A 9,097-nucleotide genomic window follows, 5' to 3' on the forward strand; every position below is an offset into this window, starting at 1 on the left:
TCTGGGGGACCGCGGTGTAAGGACGCAGGCACGCCGAGACCGCGATCGGGAAAGGCAGGAGACCGACCGAAGTGTGTGGGGTGACGGCAGCAGAGAGACGGGAGAGCAGCGAAGTGTCAAAAATGGACGGCCCGTGCAGAGCGCGGCTAAGAGAAGGGATGAGAGTCGAGCAGGAGAGGCCGGGCAGAGCGCGGCAGTTGCGGAAGTTACCCAGCAGCGCCCGCCCTGGGCTTGGCGGTTACGGCGATGTTGACGCACTGTTCAAGTCCCAGATCCTGCGGCTGGGAAAAAAATCACATCCAGAGTGTGTGTGTGTACACGTGTGTACACGTGTGTGTGTGTGTGTGTGTGTAGCTGAAATGCTGAGGAGAGTGGAGAAGGGTTTGCAGCGTGGCCACCCAACTCTGGGCAGGCGGGGGGGGGTGCTTTCTCACTTTCCCTCTGTCTTTCCTCATGCCCTATAGCAAATAATAATAATAAATAACCAAAACAGAAAAAAGGGAAGGGGGCAGAGGAAAGAGGAGAAGACAAGGGGAAGTGCCAGGAGGGGAGGAAGGTAGGTGCAGGGAAGCCCTTATGGGAAGGGGATGCCCAGGTGGAAGGAACGGCCAGCTGTGCCCAGACCACCGCGTGCCCTTGAGCACAGAAATGAGCGAAGTCCAGTCGGAGTCAGAGCCTGGTGGGGGGTGGGACATCCAAAGCCATGGAAACCTTGTTTGCAGTGTTTCTGTTTGCAGACAGGCCAAGCGCCCTCCTTCCTCCGGCATGGGCATTCCGAAATGGAAATGCCGTTCCTGGCCCTCTGGGTCCTTTCCTGTTTTTCCTGCTGCCCAGGCTTTTCTCCCCAGAGCCGCCTGGGTTCCCAGGCTGCCTTCCCCCAGTCAGCAGCTCTCTGGTCTCTGGCACTATGGCCGCTCAGGACACCCTTTTTCCTCTCCTTGGGGATCTGGCCTTGGGGAGGCTACCTCTCAGTCACACACCTCAGGAGGGCCCACTGAGACACACACACACACACACACACCCCCACACACACACACACAAGAAACGGGCCCTCTGCAGCCGCAGACCTGAATGCAGACCTCGCTCTCGCTGGGTAGGCAGCCACAAACATGGAAACCTCTGAGAAACCGGGAGAACACTTAGCTGGGGACCGTGTCTGGGGCGCCTCTCCTTTGCCCACAGTTGCTCTTGTCTGAATGGTTGCCTGTGGAGGAACGTGGGCTGGGCTGGCCCTGGAGCCAGGCACCCTCTAGAGGTGTGGGTGTGTGCAGGAGCTCCAGGTGGCATCACTCCCCAGCCTCCAAGCCTGGCTGGGCCCCAGGGCGCTCCCTGATTGGAGGCAGGCACAGGAGCCTGCGCGAACCAGGGACCAACTGTGCCAGGCGGACGGGCTCCTCAGCCTTCACTACCTCTGTTATTTCTGGAGCACAAGGGTTGGGAATGGCTGTGGTTGATACTCTACTTAATCCTCAGACTCGGTGGGACAGAGATGACCAACTCATCTTCTCAGAAGAGACAACCAAGGCTCGAAAGGGACTTAGAGAGCGAATGGCAGGCAGAGCTGGGGGTAAAGTCAGGCCAAAGTAATCCTGGCTCATTCTGTCCCCTCAGCCTCTGGGAGATTCCCAGCGAGGTCTTGGCTGGCTGAACCATGTTAGAGTGTACCCCAGGACACTGTCACTCCGCGGCTATCACTGATAGGCCTGAATGCAAGGACGACCACCAAGCCCTGGGGAGAGCCAGGCCTAGCGAGGCTGCTCTGGCCAGGCCACTGGCACAGATGCCAGTCTGCCTGAGGCTTGCATCCCGGCGCTGTCAGGTTAACTGGTGACTGGCAGTGCTGGCCCTCTTTGTGCCAGTTTCTACCTTTAAAGCAGGGACCAATGGCAGCACTTCCTGGCTCCACATGGTGCTGGACACCAGGAGAGTGGGCTCTCCCATAGCGCACCTCAGGGTCATGTTCGCAATGTTCCCATGGTGTCCCTGGGGCTGATGGGAGCTGCCCGGGTGGAACATGAAGCTGCAGGGGGCACCCCTGCTCGGGGTGAGGGGGACAGGGCCTGTCTGTGGCTCCCACAGGCCCTTGCTGGGTCTCTGTCCTGCAGGCTGATGGCAGAGAAAGCCCGGGCTTGGGGCAGGACAGTGTTGTGGACCCCGAGGGTCTGGCACCCCCCACACCCCCCAGTAATTCCTTTGCATGGTCTTCATGGCCATTTCATCATGGGCACCCTTTGGAGCTTATCAGAGGATGGCTCCTGGCTGTCTCAGCCAACGGTGCGTGAAGGACAGGGGCTGGGCTGTGCCAGGCTGAGCTAAGTGCTCACAGTTATCTGCCTGCTGCATGAGTGTATGCCCCTCACCCTGCCCGTAAGTGCAGAAGGTCCTGGGCCAGATCCCCCTGGAGTGGGAAGACCCCATGGCAGTGGCCGCCTGGCCTTCACTCTCACAGGGCCTGCTGGTGGCGGCTGTGGTGTTGTGGCAGGCTGTGGCAGGCCATGAGGGACCTCACTCTTGTGGCCACTCAGGGCCCACTAGGCCAGGCCCAGTTTGCCCCAGGCACATGCTTCTACAACATCTGACCCCATCAGGCCCCCCAGGGAGTGAGTGAGCATTGGGATGGTGGCCTGGGTCTGACCTCCTCCTGTAAGCACTGGCTTTAGGTTGGTCCAGGGTGCCCTGCCTCTAGGGCCTGTCCTTATGGCAGCCTGTGCATACCAAGGAATTCACACCCCTCACTACAGACAAGGAGTTCCCACCAGGGCTGGTAGGAGTTGGGAGAGAAACACCTGTCCTTCTAGTCCTTCTAGCCCCCCACTGGCTTCCAGAGGGGACCAGCAAACACTGGATCTGAGTTTCCCCAAGGGTCCTGTTCCGACTGCCCCCAGCGGTGACTTGCAGAACACCTCGCTGCTACCAGCTGTGCGGTGTTGGCCTTGTGCTCTCGCTCTGGGGGCGTGCCCCCTGTGTGCTGAGTACTGAGGAGGGCTGAGGGGACGGGTATGCTGAGAGCAGTTCCACTCAGGTCTCAGAACTCTGGAGCTTCATACCGGAACTTGTTTGACAACAGAATAACTGCAAAGTGAGGTTTCAGGCCATCTGACAAGCATCTGCTTTCTGAGGGTCCTGCCCAGCTCAGGGCTTCTGGAATCCTCTGTGGCTACATGTTTCCCTTTTAGCAACCACTGGCTTTGCTTCAACCCTGCAGCAGCCACCCCTATACATGAAGAGGAGGAAGAAGAGTAGGAAGGACAAAGATACAGAGGGGAGAGAAGAAAGCAGAGGATGTGCTGCCTGGAACCCTAGTGGGTGAGGCCCGGGATAGCCGCTAGGGATGCCAGGATGCCTGCGTGCAGCTCCTGCTCAAGGAGACCTCGAACAGCCTGTGAAATAACCTAGCTGGAACTGTTGCACAGAAGCCTTGGCATGCCCTTGGGGTGGGGCCAGCCTGGCAGCCCAGCCAGGTTCTGGGAAGCCAGTGCACATGGAGCTGCCATTCTCCTACTGAGGGGGTGCACACGCCTGGAGGAGGAGGACACAGAAACTAGCTGTTTGGGGGGCCTGGGGAAAGTGTCACTGTACTCCCACATAGTCGACCACAGTTTGAATCCCGGACCAGGCGGCTTAAACTCACGCTGGGCGCGTGTGTGTGCGTGCCTAAGATCCCGAGAGGAGAATGGAGGAGAAGGGATTGTGGCGTGGCCACCCCCCTGGGGGGTGATTTCTCGCTTTCTGTCTCTCTGTCTCTCTCTGTCTTTCTGGCAAGTGCACGCGCCCTATAGCAAAAACCTCTCCAAAAAAAAAAAAAAATAGAATACAACACATATTGGCATGGCAACGCCCTGAGATAGGGAGGGACTGGCCGGAACAGCCAGGGATTGGCTCTATTTTCCAGTCCCCACCGCAAAGGCACTGGAGGTCGGACTTCAGTGCCTTAGCCCTAGGGAACAAAACCCAGGAGGCTGCTTTTCAGGGTCCTTCAGCTGTGGTTCCAGGGGGACAGCTCTCCTGAGCCTTGGGGAGTCAGCTCATGAAGAAAGTGAGGTTCCCTGCTGTCTCTGGTGCCCATCAGTGAGGGACATAACATGCTGTGTGTGCGGGTGGTCACTGGCACTGGACTCAGGCCCCTGCTAACCAGTGCACAGTCACCCGCCTCTTTGGGGGCTGGGATGCAGAGAATGGGAGTGTTCAGTGGGGAGGGAGTTCTGGTTCTGCACGTTGAGAAGGGTTACAGAGTTGTGTGTGGTGATGGGTACACAACAGATGTGGATATACTTGGTGTGTATACCGCTGAGCTGCGCACTGAAAACGGTTGAAGTGGTCAACTCTGTTATGTGTCTTTTACTACAATTAAGAAAAATCATTGTGCCTACGTCACACAAGGTCCCGGGTCTGTCCTGCCCTGTCAGAGAGTGTTTCTTCATTAATCTGCCACTTCTTTCATTCAGTGTTGATGACAACTTTTTAATTAAAAAAAAAAAAAGAATTAATGGGACCAGTAGTTGGCGTATATATCGCTGGACTCCCATGTAGTTGACCGTGGTTCGAGTCCTGGACCTGGTGGCTTAAACTCAGGCCGGGCACGTGTGCGTGCGTGCTCAAGATTCCAAGAGGAGAATGGAGGAGAAGGGATTGTGGCGTGGCCATCCTCCCTGAGGGGTGATTTCTTGCTTTCTGTCTCTCTGTCTCTCTGTCTTTCTGGAGAGTGCATGCGCCCTATAGCAAAAACCTCTCCAAAATTAAAAACATAAAACGAAAACAATTTACTTAGTTCATGCTAGTGAGACACATGCCCTTGAGGGGTCTCTGCTATGACCCTCCACAGCGTTCCCAGCCTGCCAACATTGTGGGGGGCAAGCCTGGGCTACATAGGTCAGTCTGGGAACTGAACTTTATTTTATTTTATTTTATTTTTTTAGTTTCTTATATGGTGCCTGCGTTCCCTGAGAGAGATGGAGTGACAGAGAGGAAGCACTTCCCAGAAGTGACCGCCAATTCCTTCTCCTCTATCCTCCTCTCAGGAGTCCGGGCATACATGAACATGCATGCACCTGGTATGATTTTCAAGTTGCTGAGTTGGGACTTGAACCAAGCAGACAGCCATGTGGGATGCAGCCACCTTGACCTCCACATCGCCCGCTGGCCTGGGAACTGAACTTGCCGTCTTCCATATGGGTCCACCTTCACTGGAGCAGAGCCTCATGGCTGCACTAGCAGGCTAGCCCAGCTCCCTCGCTTGCTGATACACCCTACACCCGGAGGTGCCATGCAGATTTGGGGGCACAGCAGGACACACACGATCCCAACTTTGGGCATCTAGGTTGGGGGGGTCAGTGAGGAAAATAGAGAAATATATAATATGCCACAAAATGAAAAGGGCTTTGGCAAAAATAAAACCGGAAAGAAGAGTGGGCACGGAATTAAGTAGCCCACCAGGGAGGTGACACTGGAGCACAGGAAGGGGAGGGCCAGCAATCTCAGAGCCCTGGACTCCTGAGGGCTGCTCAGCTTCCCTCTGAGAGAGGCTCACAGGGGCTCTGAGTGTCCCTCTCGCTACATCTGGGTGGTTTCAGGGCTGAGGCAGGAAGCCTTGGAGGACTGCCAAGGTCCAGGCGAGGAGTGAGGGGCAGAGTCAGGGTGGCAGAGGGGCAATGGCATGGTCCGGGCTGCGTGGAAGAGAGCTCGGGTTTGCTGGCCTGGCCGAGGTGGAGAATGTCCTGAGGCATGGCCTGAGCTGCTGCTAGTGGGAGTACGAGGAGGGGGCAGAAGCCCACGTGGCATGGGGTGCAAGGTGGTGCTGGCTGCCTGCAGTGCAGCGCCCACCCCACGGCCCTCCAGGTGGGAGTCTGATGGCTGCTCCCCGGGATGAGTGGGGAGCAGGGCTGGTGGGCTCACAGAGAAGAGGGGTAGGTCACTCTGCCCAGGAAGAAGAGTGTCCTGGCTGGGGGCCAGGGCGAGCCTCGGGAGGCGTGTCTCTGATCTGGAGAACAGGGACAGGCTGGGGACTCCATCCCAAGGAGGCTGAGGCTGTTCTTGGGGAGACTGGTACTGGCAAGGAGGAACCCTCTCCCAGTTTCCACTGCCAGGGCTGTGTGTCAGGGGTGAGCTCTCCATCACAAGAGGGGTGTGATTCAAGAGGAGCCATACGGAGCGCAGCAGGTATCCCCACCCTTAGGCCATCCCACAAATGGGGAAATGGAAGCCCAGAAGGAGTAGGTAAGACCCGAAGCATCGCCCTTGCCCGGCGTGCTCAGACGCAGGGCCGGCTGCCGCACCTGGGACGTCCATGCTGGTGGACAGAGGTGGACAGAGTGGGGAGTGTGGGGAGGACTCAGCTTCTGGATGCCAGCGGTGCTGGTGCCCAGCTCTCCAGCTCCTGCCTGGACATCAGCGTGGACCTGGCAACCCCCTCCCCCCGGGAAGGCCGGCCTGCATTGGTGTATCATAGGTGTCCCATGTATGGCTGAGCACTGCCCTACCGGGCCCCCTGTCTACAGGACAAGCCCCCTGTTCATGTCCATCTTCACCACAAAGTGCTGTTTGTGGTTCCCAAAGAATACAGTCTCTGTGAGTGACTCATGCATTTAAAATGATTTTAGTGTACGCTACACTTGCATGTAAGTGGGGCTGTGTGTTTCTCAATTAAAGATGGCTTAGTTAGGCTGCTCCTAATACGACCCGCAGGTTCTAGGCCAGGGCGTAGGTATTCATGGGGACGCAGAGTGGGCAAAACAAGGCGGGTAGCTCCACCCCATGGGTCCCAGCAGCACCCCTGCCGGTGGTCCTGACCTGCTCCCCTCTGCTGCACACCTGGGCCCTGGCAAGTGCTGAGGTCCCCAGGCTGGCACATCCTGCTGCTGGGTGCAGGAGGCCTGCCCCTCCTCAGCACCTGGGCCTCCTGCTAACTCCTCCAACAGTTGCCCCAGGACGTTTGGCTGTGCGAGTTTTGCTGCCTGGACTCCCCTCCTCCAGACCATCCACAGCCAGCTCCCTGCCGGCTCTTGCAGGCTGCTGGGTACTCCCATCCATTTTAGTGAGCCTCTGTGCACCCCCACTGTCACCCCCGGCCCGGACCCCAGCCTGCCCTGCTCCTCTGCCCTGCTCCTCTGCCCTGTTTTTTGGGGCTCCTGAGCTTGAATCTCTGCTGAGCTCACTGCCCGCTGTCGTCAGTTTATCTGGGTCATGTCTCCCTCCCTCCAGAATGAAATCTCCAGGCACCTCTGTCCCTGCCGTCGTCCCCATGTCCTTCACTCCCAGGACGGTGCCTGGCACAGAGCAGTGGGCAGACGTGTTGACAATGGTCACCTCTTGGTGACCTGTTGTTCGCATTTCAGTTGAGTATGTAGCCAGGGGTGGGTTAGGGATACAGGAAATGCATGGGTTTGGCTTCCCTGGAAACTTCCAGACAGCCCTTCGAAGAGATTGCCCCCTTCGACTGCTCACATGCCAACCGTCGTCGGTCCAGGTCCCCCTCAGCCCGGGTGCGGTCAGTCTCTCCCCTTCGCCATTGCCAGCACATGGGATCTCAATCGTATCGGCGTCTTTTCGTGTGTCTGCTCCCACTAGCATAGCCCCGATTGTGAGAGGATTAGAGCTGTTGTCCATTTCCCTGCTGTGCTCCTACTTTTTCCTTATTGGCCAGGGAGTCAGGATTCTTGGGGATTACGCACAAGTTCCCCTGTGCCTGCTGGGAGCAGTGAGAGCAGTCATGTGGCAGAGGGCCTGGCACACTGCCTCCCTGCCCGTCTGGCTGGGGCTGGGCATGAGCATGCATTTGCTGCCTTGGACACCCTGAGTCCTGAGGACCCCCACCTGTGATCCTTCTCCCCCAGATTCGAGCCTGCTGTTTCAGCTTGTGCTTGTCTAAAGGAGCGGGGCTCTGTGTCCAAGCCTGCCTGGCTCGTCACAGGTTGGGCTGGTGGTCTCTGGTGTTGATCTTAGACATAGACACAGTGTAGGACGTGGCCACACCGCAGGGCCTTGGGGTGCATGTATGCTCCAGCTTCTGGCTCTGTGCCACCTGGTCTGCCACATCATTGACGCCTTGCAGGAAGGCCTGCCTGACCCCTTGGTCTGGTGAACTCAGGATTCAGTATAGGAGCTGACTTCTCCTGGAAGCCCTCCATGCTTGCCCAAGGCGGAAGTAGGAGCCTCATTTGTGTTTGTGTCATCGTTGTCACTTATCTGTTTCCCCAGCTGGCTGGGTGACTTGGCAGGGAAGAGCTGGTCCTCCCTGGGAGCTCTGACCGACTGCCCGCCCACAGCAGGCCAAGCATGCAGCAGGCACGTACTAAGTTTGCGTGTGAACACTGAAAGAAGCTGCATGCCGAGTCCCCGGAGTGCCCCCTCAGGGTGGGCTCCAGGGCGGGACTTTCTAGTCCTCAGCTCCCGACCTGCAGTCTGCTCTGCAGGAGTTACCTCACATTTCTCTTCAAACTCATTCAATTTTTTGTTTTTTCTTTTTCTTTTTCTTTTTTTTTTTGGGGGGGTGGTGGTGGTGGTGGTAGTTGGTAGATCTTTTCGTTTATTTTAAGATAATAATTTTATGAGTCCAGTGTGTGGTATGATGGTTAAGGTGCTGGACTCCCACATGGCCACGCATGGTCCTAGTTCTGAACCTGGCAGCTTGAAAATCACGCTGGGTATGGTGTGTGTGTGTGTGTGTGTGTGTGTGTGTGCCGAGGGTCCCAGGAGGAGAATGGAGATGGGATTGTACCATGACCATCCCCCCAGGGAGTGATTTCTCACTTTCCCTCTCTCCAACTCTCTCAGGTGAGTGCACGCACCCTATGGCAAAAACATTAAAAGAAATAAATATCATAATTTCTTCTTTCATATTTTCGCATTTCTAGTATTTTGAAAATAGACAACGTCCTAGAACAGTTTTAAGTTCACAGCAAAACTGAAGGCACGTGCAGCGTTCCCACACGCTCCCTGCCCCTCACGCATGCACAGCACCCCCACCATCATCACCCTCACCCCAAGGGCCACTGTCCCAACCGATGAGCAGACAGCAGCACACTGCAGTCGCCAGGTGCTGGGCCTTCCACAGGGCTGGGCTGGTGTGCCCACCACTATAGTGCCACACAGGCTAGCTGCC

This window comes from Tupaia chinensis, unplaced genomic scaffold, assembly GCF_000334495.1.
Source record: "Tupaia chinensis unplaced genomic scaffold, TupChi_1.0 Scaffold145441_1, whole genome shotgun sequence".
Classification (NCBI taxonomy): Eukaryota; Metazoa; Chordata; class Mammalia; order Scandentia; family Tupaiidae; genus Tupaia; species Tupaia belangeri.